The following is a 12,776-nucleotide window of genomic DNA, read 5'->3' on the forward strand; positions in this document are numbered from 1 at the left end:
TTTAAAAACTGTCCAGCTAAGGAAAGAGAGACTGGTCTAGGAGATACATTCATGTACTAAAAAGCCCTAGCCCCAGCCTCAGGGCACTGGGAGCAGCCTCACCTGGGCAGATGGGATGGAAGCCATGCTGGCTGCAGCTGGGAGGTGGCAAATGACTGGGTCAGCTTGCAGTGCTGCACAGGTTAAGGTGGGAGACAGGGCGAGGGCTGGGACTAGGGCTTTAACTGCTGGGAGGTGCTGGGGTACCTCCGCTGCCTTTGAGCAATGGTGCAGAGCACTGGCTGCACAGTCCTAGCACCTGGGGTGGCTCCTAACAGCTCTGAGCTGGAGGCAGGCAGGGTGCTGCCAACCCAGCCCAAGCAGGGTGCTGAGGCCCGAGCACAGCTAGCATCAGGGCCTGCCTTGTGGAGCCGGATGGGTGGGTGCATGGGGCTGCTTCTGCTCGGCATCCCCCATGATGCCAACAGATGCCAGAGCTGGAGCCACTGTTTGCACCACCACCTCCTTCTTCTCCCCATTCCCCCTCACAGGCTGGATAGTATCAGTTGGTAGGCTAAATACAGCCCACAGGCAATATTTTGCCCACCCATGATTTAAACACATCTTTCCTGGCTATAGTGTCCTTGCATCCTTCTGTGTTCGTAGTGCAATTGCTATTAATTGACTTCCAAGTAGGGAAAATTTGGATTAGACACAAAGCCAAAAAACCCTCAGAAGGATAATATTGCAAAGAACTAAGTAGAATAATAGAGGATAACTGGGTGGCAGTTAGTGGTAGCTGCTGTGCGGGCCAGGAGCGACCCGAGCCCTTTTCCGTGCTGCACGCGGGCTGTGGCCAGCAGCCCGGGCACGCTGGATCGGAGAGGGAGGGCGATGAGCTGGAATTAGGCACAAACGCTTAGCGGTAGTTTTAAAGATTGTTTACTTACACCGAGATGGCAGTGGTGTAGGCTGGAAAACTTGCTTGAGTTGTGGTTACAGACACAGACAACACGGACGGTCACGTGGAGTTTGCTAGGCTCCACGGTACAGAGCTCCGGATGCTCTGGGTGAGCGCTCCACCAAAATCGGAATCGGAGATACGTCTTATAAAATTTGCGCTCGAAGACGGGAAGAGGTGGGTGATGGATCAGGTCGCCAAGCTCCTCTGAATCTCACACAGGGTCTCTATTACCCTGCCGTGTATCCAGAGTCCCCACGAGATGGATGTGGAGTCCTCTTCGGCTTGGGCGGAAACTGCTCAAGCCTCTTATACGGTTAACAGGCCAATCGTTAGCCGCCACGTGGGAATAATTTAAAACTAGCCAGTAGCGGGGAACGAATTTGCATACTGGTGGCGGGAACTCTTTTGCACCGTGCATTTCTCTTGCAACTTGAGCAATGCACTCTGCAAAAGAAGCTGCAGAAAGGCAGGAAACTCGTCCCTGCACCGGGGTTCTCCTCAGCAACAGGAAACTCTCCCGTGCAATGAAGCTGCAACTTGGCGGGGATAATTCTGGTGCCAAAGCACACACAAAATCATGCCTTTGGGTCATGACAGCTGCAAGTTGGGTTATGATTAAAGTTAGTCAGAAAAATATGATTGAAACTGTTTTGATTGCACAACGCTGCTTTTTCTGTACAATTTCTATCAATTCTGACAATTTCCAAAAGAATTGTCATTTCTAAAAATTAATTTCTGAACACAAAAAGGAAGTTATTTTTTATGCAGCAAGTATAAAGCAAAGCTAAACACATTTATAAGATTTTGAAGAATCAAGGACCTATGTAGGCATACCCAGAATTTTAAAGAGGGGAGTACAGCAGATGTGACTGGTGCCACAGCTCAACCATCAGCTAGGAAAGGGACTCCAGCTGCACTTCACCCCCAGATTTGCAAGGGACCCAGGAGGGGTGGACAGGGAGCAGACGCAGGAAGGGGGGAACCACCCACAGTCACAGTGTGTAGCTGGTTGTGATAGTTGGAGCCCCCTTGGCTGATAGGGTTAACCTGTGGGGGACCAGAAGGAAATAGAAACCTTTCCACCACTGCTACAGGGTCCCAGCTCGAGGCTGCAGGAGCAGCTGCAGGGCTCAACCAAGGAGAGTGGCAGCAGGAGGCAGTCCCTCTCCCACTTTCTGCCCCTTCATCCTGTGCCCCCCTCCCCCCCTGCCCCCCCCCCCCCCCCCAAAAAACAAAAAACAAAAACCCATTCTGAAAGGTCAGAATGGTTTTAACGTTGGATTCCTGTGTGAAATCTCTGGGTTTATCTTGTGAATCGAGTTTATATGTTTAACAGTGATAATATTGTGTGGCACCTCACAGCACCCTTGAAAGAAGCTTAAGGCACCCTGGGGGTACCACAGCACCATGGTTGAGACTCGTTTTAGCAGTTCAGACTGCAGGGGTTTTTATTTTTCTTTTTGTCTTAAAATAAGGTTGAGAATGACTCAAATATTTTTTATAGTAACTTCAGTATGGGAAAGACAGCTGATATGGGCTTTTTATTCTTGCAAATAAAGGCACAAGATCTAAAGGCCAGAAGCTGAAGTTTGCCAATTCAGTCTTAAAATACAACACAACTTCCTAGCAATGAGATTACTTAAAACACTGGAGCAACTTACAGAAGGCAATAGCTCACCATTATTTAGCCTTTGAAACAAAATTAGGTATCTTGCTAAAATCGCACTCTTTAACCAAACTGGGAAAAAATTCTATGGCCGTTTATACATGAAGCCAATCTTAGTTGTATTTTCTGATCCCTGAATATATAAATATATCATAATATGCTTAAGTAATATGTTGACCCTTTCCTAATATTCCAAAAGAATGCCAGCAGGTTTTATTGCACCCAATTATTTTCTCTTTCTCTCATAAGAACAAAATGACTAAATTGCAACCTAAAAACCTCAGTTTGCAACCATTATGTTGACATGTATGAAAATGTTTGCTTTCCTTGTTTTATGTACAAGCATCTATTCATGGAGAGCTTTGCTGAATCAATATCCACAATAGTGCTAAAATGTTGCTCAGAAGGCCTTGCTTCTGCTGGATATGTTGGTGGCAATATATTTTGTGCTTATCAGCAGCAGGAAGCAGAATCCCTAGATTATTTATAATATAAAAAGACAGGACTTAATGAAGCATAAATTATTCAAAGCTTCTGAGCTCTTATGAAAAAATTTAAGAGCAATTCTGTGTGCTATTACATTTTGCACAGGAAGAAGCAATAGAAGAAATTAGACAAATTTGTATACCATGGGGAAATTGTAAACATGGTACATTAGAGCATATTAGAATGAAAAATGAGGGTCTAAGTTCCCTGAGGTATTGATCATCCACAGGGACAAGAGCTGTATGAGCTCAGTATCTTCAACAATTAGATACGTAGATTCTCAGCAGACAAGGTTCTTTGGGTAAATCTGATATCTTTTATTAGATGAACTCGAATAGTTGGAAAAATTCTTCTTTGCAAGCTTTTGGGTATAAGTTCCCTTCATCAGGCTGAGGAAACATCTGCAGTTGGTGTGTGCTTTTCCTGGATGGAATGGATAGTAAAGAAGCCAGAGGCTGGTATACATGCATACATTTATTATTTCTTTCTTAGTCTTCAAAAGTATTGAATGCGCTGCTGTTTTGTTTCAGTGGGGCCCTATGTAAAATCGGAAACCTGGGAGAATAGGGGAGGAGGGATTTGTAGTTACTCAGACTGTGGATATAAGAATTCCGATTTCACTTTCTTGAACGGTGCTTCCCAACCTCTTTCTCAGCATGATCCCATGCCGCCATGTGCACGCATGCACACACTCATGCACATGATGTATCCTGCCTGATTGCTCTCCTCTTGCTCCACCCAGCCCCAAGCAGCCCCTTGCAGGCTGGAAGTCTGCCAGCCTGCAACAGGAACCCACTATTTCCTGCTTTTTTTCTATGATTTTCATCATAATCAGTCAACACTGTTGAGTGTCTTTGAGATCCCAGATGGGGTCATGACCCCAAGGTTGGGAACTACTGTTCTTGAGCATTAGAACTTTATTATTTATTTCTGCAGAACCCATTATTCTAGCTTTAGGATGAACGGAAGCTACTGTTAGCTGGAGGTCATTGAGACTAAGACAAAAACATGGTGCTTTTGACACTATTTGTCATAGGTGACTCATAGGGGAGGCACTGGTGAGGGGCGGGGGGCATGTGCCTCCCCTGAGATTGGCCAACACTGCCACCAGCTTCCATGGGCAGTCGCTGCTCACCACCCCATCCCCGCTGTCAACACTGGCGTCCGCAGGCAGTCTCCTGCTCGCCAACCCCCTACTGACGGTATTGTGCAGGCAGTCTCCACTCGCCGCTGATGCTGCTGCGTACAGTCTTGGGAGGCACCAGTCATTCATGCTATCTGTAGGTACCTGCTAATGTGCCAAGCTGATAAAGTGGATTGTGTTGGAAATCTTCCTCATCAACAGAATGGTTAGAAAGGAACTTCATGAAAGAATGATCCAAACCATTGGTAAAATGTCTCCTGTCAGAGGAGCAGCACACCTGTGGCTGGAATTTTGATCCATCTAGATCAGTGATGCTCAACCTTCTCCTCATTAGACCTGAGGCATCCCTGAAACAATGCCAGCTCTTGGTTTTATTTCCTTTTTTGACTACAGAAAAAGAATAGAGCAAATTACAAGGAACTCAGAAAGACCACAACAGGTCAGAATGTTTTTGACATGTTATGGATTCCTATTAATTCTCAGTTTATCTTGTGAATCACGTTTCTACACCTAACAGTGCCAATGCACTGCAGTACCCTTGAAAGGATCTCAAGGCACCTCAGGGTGCCTAGATGGTCTGAGCAACCATGTCTTAGAAGCAGAAGTTTTTTTGGTTTACTGTAAGGCTCCATCTGATGCCAGCAGGAGGCTGCCTAGGACTGGTCCAAACAACCAGCAGCTGGTCCTCGCTTCCTTTCCAGGGGATCTTCTGATATTCAAGCCAGGGCTTGCCCTAAGAATATTGTGAGCACAGAGCCCTTCTCAGTTGCACATTCTTCACAAGTACACACACACGGTTATGCTGAGTCTAGAAGGTTATGCTGCCAAGGTTATGCTGAGTCTAGGAGGCTGGAGGGAGATTTGGATTTATTATTATAATTAGTATTGTTGTTGTTATCAAAGCCCCTAAAAAAAGTATACGTCTTCAGAGTAAGGAGATTGCTTATGTGTCTGCAACAGGGACAAGAATGTAAGAAGCAGCAGAAACCAATGGCGTTCTGAGCACAGCTATGAAGAGTTTTGTCCTTTGGGAATTCTAGTGGCGCATGTACCCGCTACTTGGTCGTGTGTTTACAGCATTACTCAGGAGTCACTGCAGGGCGCTGACAGAAATGACATTTGTTGTGCAATTGGCCCCCTGAAAACACTCTACAGCCATGCCCTGACGGAAGTGCACGGCTGCAGAGCCCCTTGAAAGTGCCCGATGACGTGACAAATTAGCCCTCATCTAATGAGGGTTCAGATGAAGGTGCACCAATGCACTCGCCTTCATTCACTTCAGTTCCTCCATGCAATTGGGGCTGGGCTGCATAAGCCCACCCCCAGCCTCTGTTGCTGTCTGCAGGATGGGATGGGGGGAAAGGAGAGGAGGGAGCTCTGGGCTGGAGTTTGCCCAACCTGAACCAGAAGTGAGGGCATGGATTGGAGCTGCCTCTGCCTCATAGTCCCTCCCCCATTCCCCTCCAGCTCAGTCTGGGCAAATCCCAGATGGGAGCCCTCTCCCTTCCTTTCTCCCCCTCTCATCCTGTAGAGAGCACCAGAGCTGGGAGGGGGTTTGAGGCTAGGGGAGAGAAGCTGCAGGTAGGCAGCTCCTCCCCTAAATCATCTCCAAAGCCCAGCTCTATTCTCCCACCCCACTGGACCAAAGAGCGAATGCCTGGGGCGGGGCGGGGCTGGGGGCGGTGGTCAGCCTAACTCATGGGGCTTTCTGTGAAGTGCCAGGAGTCAGAGCAGGGAGCTGCGGGTCTGCCAGCGCCTGCAGCAACTCTAACACAGTCTGACAGTCTTGCCAAAGTTACTTCATAGCCTACTGTGGCTACATAACCACCAGCTATGCAGCACCTGCCAAAATGAACAGGTTACAGGTTTACAACTAAGGGAATGGCCCATTTTTCTGCAACCCTCAGTTAATATTTGGGACTCGTTGCCACAGGAGGTGGTGGAGCCTGGTAGCAGAGCTGAGTTCAAAAAGGGGCTAGATGCGTTTGTGGCTGCATGGTTGGGCAATTAGGCACATGCCAACTGACCGTGGATGACAGATCTATTTATGGCTATGGAACAGAAAGGCTGGAGGGTTTCCGGTGGCATCTCTAGCCCAACAAGTGATGGATGCTAGAGAGGAGGTTGAAGAGGGGAAGGGTGTCAGACATCTGGCCCCTAGGTCTAATCAGACCTACGCAGGGCATGGACCCTGCCCGTGGACCCTGTCCCCCCAGCACGCCTGAGCTGGCACCGGCTTGAGCCCCATGCCCAGATCCCAGAGCAGCTGGAGCAGTGTCTGCAGGGGAACAGCTTTGCAGGTCTTAAATATGAAATTACCATACTGGAAGCTTGAAATTATCATATGCTAAAAAAGCATGCAAATTAGGCTTATTTACTTTATAATGCTCCCTGTAGGTGTCAGTGAGTGAGTGAGAACTGGGTCATCGAAGTTGAAGCATTTCTTTATTTGGAGGTGAGCAGTGGTAAGAAAATGCCGCCAGCAGACCCCAAAGGGGGTTCAGTCCCCGAGTGACTTGGGTTTTGCACATGCTGTGTCAGTCAGCTGCCTCAGAAGTTATCCTACATGTATGTTGAGCACTTTTACTATTACTGATCGTACTTCGTGCCGGGGTTGAAAGTATCCTACAAATACAATGCTGATCGTACACGTGGCAACGCTGCCAAGGACGCGCCACCAGCCCAGCGGCCGCCCGTTTACTGGACACCAGCAAGCGTCTATGCCCTACGCATGCGCACAGCATGCAGCCTCGACCGCTCGCCGCTGCGGGTGGGCGTAGGCCGACACTGCAGCGGGGGTGGGAAGTCAAGACCCGCGCATGCGCAAAGCACGCAGCCGCCTGCTCAGCCAGTCAGTCACGTGCCGGTCGGGTAGTGGGGCTCGAACCCCCGTGCTTTGGGGACGTCCGCGCGCCTGCATCATGACGTCACAACCCGGAAGACGCTAGAGCTTGCGATCCCTCCGGCGACCACGAGGGGACTGAGTTTGCACCCCTCCCCCCCTCACTCCCGGTCCCAGCCCCAGGCCCGGCCATGCTGTTCCGCTTCGGGGTGGTGGTGCCGGCGCGGATGACGGAGGGCGGCGTGGCGCTGCTGGTGGCCGGCTGGGGGCCGGAGCTGGGCCAGTGGGACCCGCAGAGCGCGCTGCCCATGAAGCTGGCGCGCCCCACGGCGCCGCGGCCCGCCCAGGAGCCCGCGCTATGGCTGGGGGGGGGGGGGGGGCGACGAATGTTCTGCGTCACGGGAGGGGCGGGGAGGCTCCCCTTGGCTGTTAAGTGGCCCCGCTTCTGGAGCCGAATGCTGGGGGGAGGGGCGGGGCTCGTCCCGCCCCGGAGCGTGAAGATATTGATTGCTGCGCCCCTCCCCCATATTTACCTGCGCCCGTGTATATTTACATATATTTGCATGTATAGGAAAATAAGCGTATGAAAATGAGGTGTCACGTGGCACGTTGCTGGTTTCCCGCCCCCCCCACCGTTGCTGATCTCATCCTGTGAAGCTGGAGGTTCCCCTCGGCCCCCACCTAATACATTGACATATTCATGAATATGCACACATGCAAATGAGTTGCTACTTGGCAGGTGGCTGGTTGGCTCCGCCCCATTGATGATGTCGCTGTGGAACTCTGGGCTGCCCTGTGCCACAGCTGCAGATACTGACATACATGAATATGCATGTTTGCAAATGAGGTGTCATTTGGCATGTGGCTGGTTGGCTCCACCCCCATTGATGGTGTCCTGGCTGTGGAGCTCGGGGCTCCCCTGGGAGGAGGCTATGAGGAGGTCTTGCCTTGCTCAGTCTCCCTCCAGGGCCCCCCCCAGGAGGGCAGGTGGGCCACATGGTACCCCTCCGCCTGCCTCAGCTGGAGGCGTCCTGGTGGCCCCTTCCTTTGTGCACAGCAGGGCTCTGGCACCCACTGAGCATGTGGAAGCCAAGAGGGGCAGGGAGGACCTTCAGCGCAGTGAGCACTGCACCCGTTGTCCACCCTGGGCTCGTGCCAAAGCCGTGCCCTGCACAGGTATGCAATCAGGTGTCAAGCCCATGCTCTGTGCACGCATGTGAGAGACATGCAAGTACAGCTTCCCCACCAGCATGGTACGCTGCATCTCAAGCGAGCTGCATCATCAGGAGCATCAAGCCTGGCTCTGACATAGTTCTCTTGCTATTCATGGCTATCAAACAGAACGGCTGGAGGGTTTCCTGTGGCGTCTCTAGCCCAACAAGTCATCACTTGGATGTGTTGGCCTTTTTCCCTCCTTCCCCACCTCATGTGCTAGTGCTAGGTGTGATCAATCTGTGGCTCGGGAGCCACAAATGGCAGGAATAATAGCAGGGGGTGGCATGTAGCAGATCAGGCAGCGAAGAGGCAGCATAGTGGTAGGGAACAGAAAGTGGAGTGGCCGATCAGGCAGGAAACATGGGCAGGGAGCAGATAGCAGAGCAGCGGATCTGGCAGGGAGCACAGCACAGAAGAGGAAGCACAGCAGCAGATTTGGTAAAGGAAGGGAAGCAGAGTAGCACTCCCAAGAGGGTGTGGGGCTAATTTGTGGTATGCCTGCTAATAAAGTTGGCCCTCACTGCACAAAGCCATCAAGTGTTGCATAGTATTTGTCATGTTAATTGTGCTATTTCACTGAATATCACTGTAGTATCTTGTACAGAGGAGAGAATGAGTATCCTGACATTTGCTGAACCAACTAAAAATTGAATTGATTTTTTTCTTAGCAATAGGCATTATAGATGGTGGAGGGAGTAAAGTTGGACTTAAGAATCCTTACTCTTTTAATAAGGAGCATCCATTCATTTTTTAGATTAAAAACATTTTTGCATTTTACCTTTTTTAAATAGTTCCTTAAAAGGTGAATCTGTACACAGAGGAACTGTGACAGCACAGCTGCACTTCGCACATTTGGAGGGATACATACAAAATCTCAGGAGTTACTTGCACCTGCTTGGAGGAAAACAAGTTGCCATAATTGCATGTAAAAGAAAGCAAAATAAATACACTGAGGAAAGAGAATAGTTCGTTAACATTCAGTCCTTGAGAGTGACATTTGTTTGTGATGTAAATAAGATGTGCCACTGATTAAATTTCTTGCATTTAACGACTAAATTACACAGCATGCTCTACCTGTTTTGACAATATCTTTCTTTTGCAGAAGTCCTGGAAAAGTGAATTTATGAAATCAAAATCTCTCGCTCATCCAAAGGATCAATAGTAGGTGCCAAGTTCAGTATAATAATTTGCTAGGTTCTTCTACACATATCATAGGTAGACTTTCAAAGTTTACACATTTTATAGAAATAGAGCTGCATGTTTTGAGCTGGCTTTGGTGTCAGTCTGAAGTTATTGCCCCAAGGCTTGTATGAGAAACAGAAAGCTGTGGAAACGTAGGCAATTTTAACAGCAGATATACTGACAGTGGTTGACTTGCTCCTTGTAGGAGCAGTGCTCATGCAAGTGTTACGATTTTGAAGCTGAGTTATTTCAGTCAAAAATAAAAAGGCTGGTTTATCTAGAGCGGTGGTTTTAAACCTTATTATTTGTACTTGAGGTACCCCTGAATGGATTACAGGCATCCTTTCGAAAATGCCACAGCTCTTTCTTTTCATTTGCTTTTTGACTGCAGAAAAATAATAGAGCAATTCTTTTATTGAAAGAACCCAGAAAGACTGCAAAAGGGCAGAATACTTTTAGTGCTATGGATTCCTATTTGAAATCTCTAAGTTTATCATGTGAGTCATGTTTTCCTACCTAACAGTGTACCCTGCGGCACCCTTGAAAGGATCTCAAGTCAATCTGGTTCAGAATCACTGATCCAAAGTGAGCAATCCTCTTTTCAGTTGTGTTACTGAATCTTATGAGAAGTTGAAGGATGTTTTAGTCACAGTGAGGCAGACCTGTGTCCATTGGACAATATATCTTTCTCCTCATTCTTCTGTGATAGGGTCGAGCCAATTGAGGCAGAGATTCTGTAGCCATTTGGGCCTAGTGGAATATACAGAGGAGCACAGTTAAAGTTTCATGTGTCTGACATGCAAGTTTATTTTTTTTCTTCTTTTAATTAGTAGATCAGAAAAAAATACTCAAAATCCTTTCTACATCTTATCAAGGAAAATGATGGCCAGAAATTTTAGGACTTAAGATCTTAACAATTTGAGTAGCTGGGAACAGAGAAAAAGATGAAAAAGTGTCTGACTTGGATGACTGCTATAAAAGATCAATCATAGGCTGAAGTTCCTCAGTTTGCTTTCCATTTTCAGAGCCAAGCAGAAAGTGCTGGCTGATGACTACCATGAGTAACCTATAGTGGATACATTCCATACAGATTAGTCTTAAAGGTACAAAATGGGACATACTCAGTATACCACCCATTAAACAAGTATTTGTATGCAAAATATATAAAGATACTGTAGCTTATCCTTAGATGCTTGTTTAATGGGTGGTATACTGAGTATGTTCTAGCCTGTACTTCAAGAAAAAAATTATGAAATATAAATTGCCTTGTGTTTGATGATCAGTACTGCCTGTGTTTAACTGAAAATGCTCTTAGAGAAACAATATAATCCAGTTGTGAAAACATCAGATATTCTGAAGGCATAGTCACAGTGAGAAATGTGATTTGATATTGGGGAGCTCAGAACTATAGAAGCTGAGGCACTTCGCTGTAATCTGCCAGACTCCTGTCTGATTATGTTAAATTGGATATGGCATGGCTATAATACTGAATTGTTAAAGGCAACTGCTTTAGATAAGAAAACTATTTTAATATGCTTTTAAATTGCTTATATTTGTTAAATACTACATTTAACAATCTTGACAGTAACCACAAATATTATGTGTATAATACTTTTTTACCTAGTTGCACTGTATTGCAAACTCAGACTTACCTAATAACCACAACATTGTTTTGGGATGAATTGGTATTTGACAAAATTTAGGCAGAGAGATTGTGATTCTCTCTAGTTACAGAAACAAGTCAGCATTAAAGTCAGGCATCAGGATCTGCTTGCTTTTCCTTAGAATAGAAATCTTCATGTGCATTGTGATCCAAATAAGGTCACTGACCTTATTTTTATTCTGATCTCACTTGAAAGATTCTTAACTCTCTATAGTCAGACATTTCTGCTGACCTACTTCTGACACGATATCTGTGGAAGACTTGGTGGATAACAGCAAATAATTTGGGAAGTATTTTCTATTTAAAATATATAACTTTCCAATGACTGCATCCTATATGTCTCCCTGCATTCTGCTTTTTCACCTTTGTATCAAAATCATAAAACTGGGATTGTAGCTTCTTTTCAGTTTATAAAATGCTGTCATGTTGTTTGCTACCATAATTGACAGAGTTTTAATTTCCTGTCTTATGTTTAGATTCTTAGTCCAACATCATCGTAGGATGCCTATCTGACTCTCCCTCACTGAATTTCAGTTTATTTTTAAACCATAGAGAATGTATAGGGTTTGCATTCTACAAAAGGAAAATTAAAATTTTTGTTTCTTTGCACCTAGGAGACTTTTGAACTTCAAGGAATACAACTGTAATTGTCTCCTGGAAATATCATGTTGCTGCAGAATAGCTCTTGTAAATTTTTGTAATAGAGAAAGTATGTTTCAAGAAGTTGAAGATTGTATTTTAAAATGCTGATTCTGTTTTACTTAAGTTGTGTTCATGTCACACAACCATTAAATTAACATAGTTTGGTAGGCTTTGCCTGTGGCATGGCAGAGACCAGTGCAGGTCAGTATGTCTACATGTGCAATTAAGGCGAAGCAATAAAGTCCAGAGCTTCTTGCTCCTGGGTGCACTGTTTGAACGTGCACCGGGACCACAGCATGCTGAACTGGGTCGGAGCAGCCCCAGATGGCAGGAGGCCCTTGGGGGTCAGCATACCAGCCCGGGGCTGCTCCCTCCCAGGTCAGTGTGCAGTGGAGGGGCTGGCTGGGGCAGGGGGTGCTCCAGGTATGGAGCTAGCTGGCAGGCAGCCCCTGTACTGAAGCATACATACACTGGCATGCATCTACCGATGCATCTCAAGCAAAACTAAGGATGTCATCCTCTTGCTCTGCTTGGCCTTGGTGAAACCGCAGCTGGAGTAGTACATCCAGTTCTGGGCACCACACTTCAGGAAAGATGCAGAGAGGGTCCAAAGGAGGGCTACACGTATGGTTAGAGGTATGGAGAGCAGGCCATACGATAGGCTGAGACACATGGGTCTGTTCAGCCTGGAGAAGAGAAGACTCAGAAGGGACTTGGTGGCTGCCTATAACTATATAAGGGGCGCATATCAGGGACTGGAAGAACGTCTGTTCACCAGGGCTCCCCAGGGGAAGACTAGGACTTATGGTCATACATTGCTAGAAGATTGCTTTAGATTAGACACAAGAAAAAACTTCTTTACAACTCGAGTGTTCAGGGTGGCCAAAATTTGGAACGGGCTTCCAAGGGAGGTGGTGTTCTCCCCTACCTTGGGGGTCTTTAAGAGAAGGCTGGGTAGGCATCTAGCTGGGGTCATCTGACCCCAGCACTCTT

At 47.0% G+C, this 12,776-nt stretch overlaps 1 protein-coding gene across 3 annotated transcripts in view; it reads left to right on the top strand.

Annotated features, from left to right (window-relative positions):
* EPM2A (EPM2A, laforin glucan phosphatase) overlaps positions 1–12,776 on the top strand; it is a 104,404-nt gene that overhangs the window by 32,228 nt on the left and 59,400 nt on the right. Inside the window, exon 1 of one of the 3 annotated variants that reach the window (XM_025204873.1) lies at positions 9,396–9,457. The exons of the other annotated variants lie outside the window; for them this stretch is intronic. The gene's annotated coding sequence lies outside the window, so the exon portion shown is untranslated. Of the gene's footprint in view, positions 1–9,395; positions 9,458–12,776 lie in introns of those variants that run through there. 3 annotated transcript variants of the gene reach the window in all.

This window comes from Alligator sinensis, unplaced genomic scaffold (assembly GCF_000455745.1).
Source record: "Alligator sinensis unplaced genomic scaffold, ASM45574v1 scaffold153_1, whole genome shotgun sequence".
NCBI classification, from domain to species: domain Eukaryota; kingdom Metazoa; phylum Chordata; order Crocodylia; family Alligatoridae; genus Alligator; species Alligator sinensis.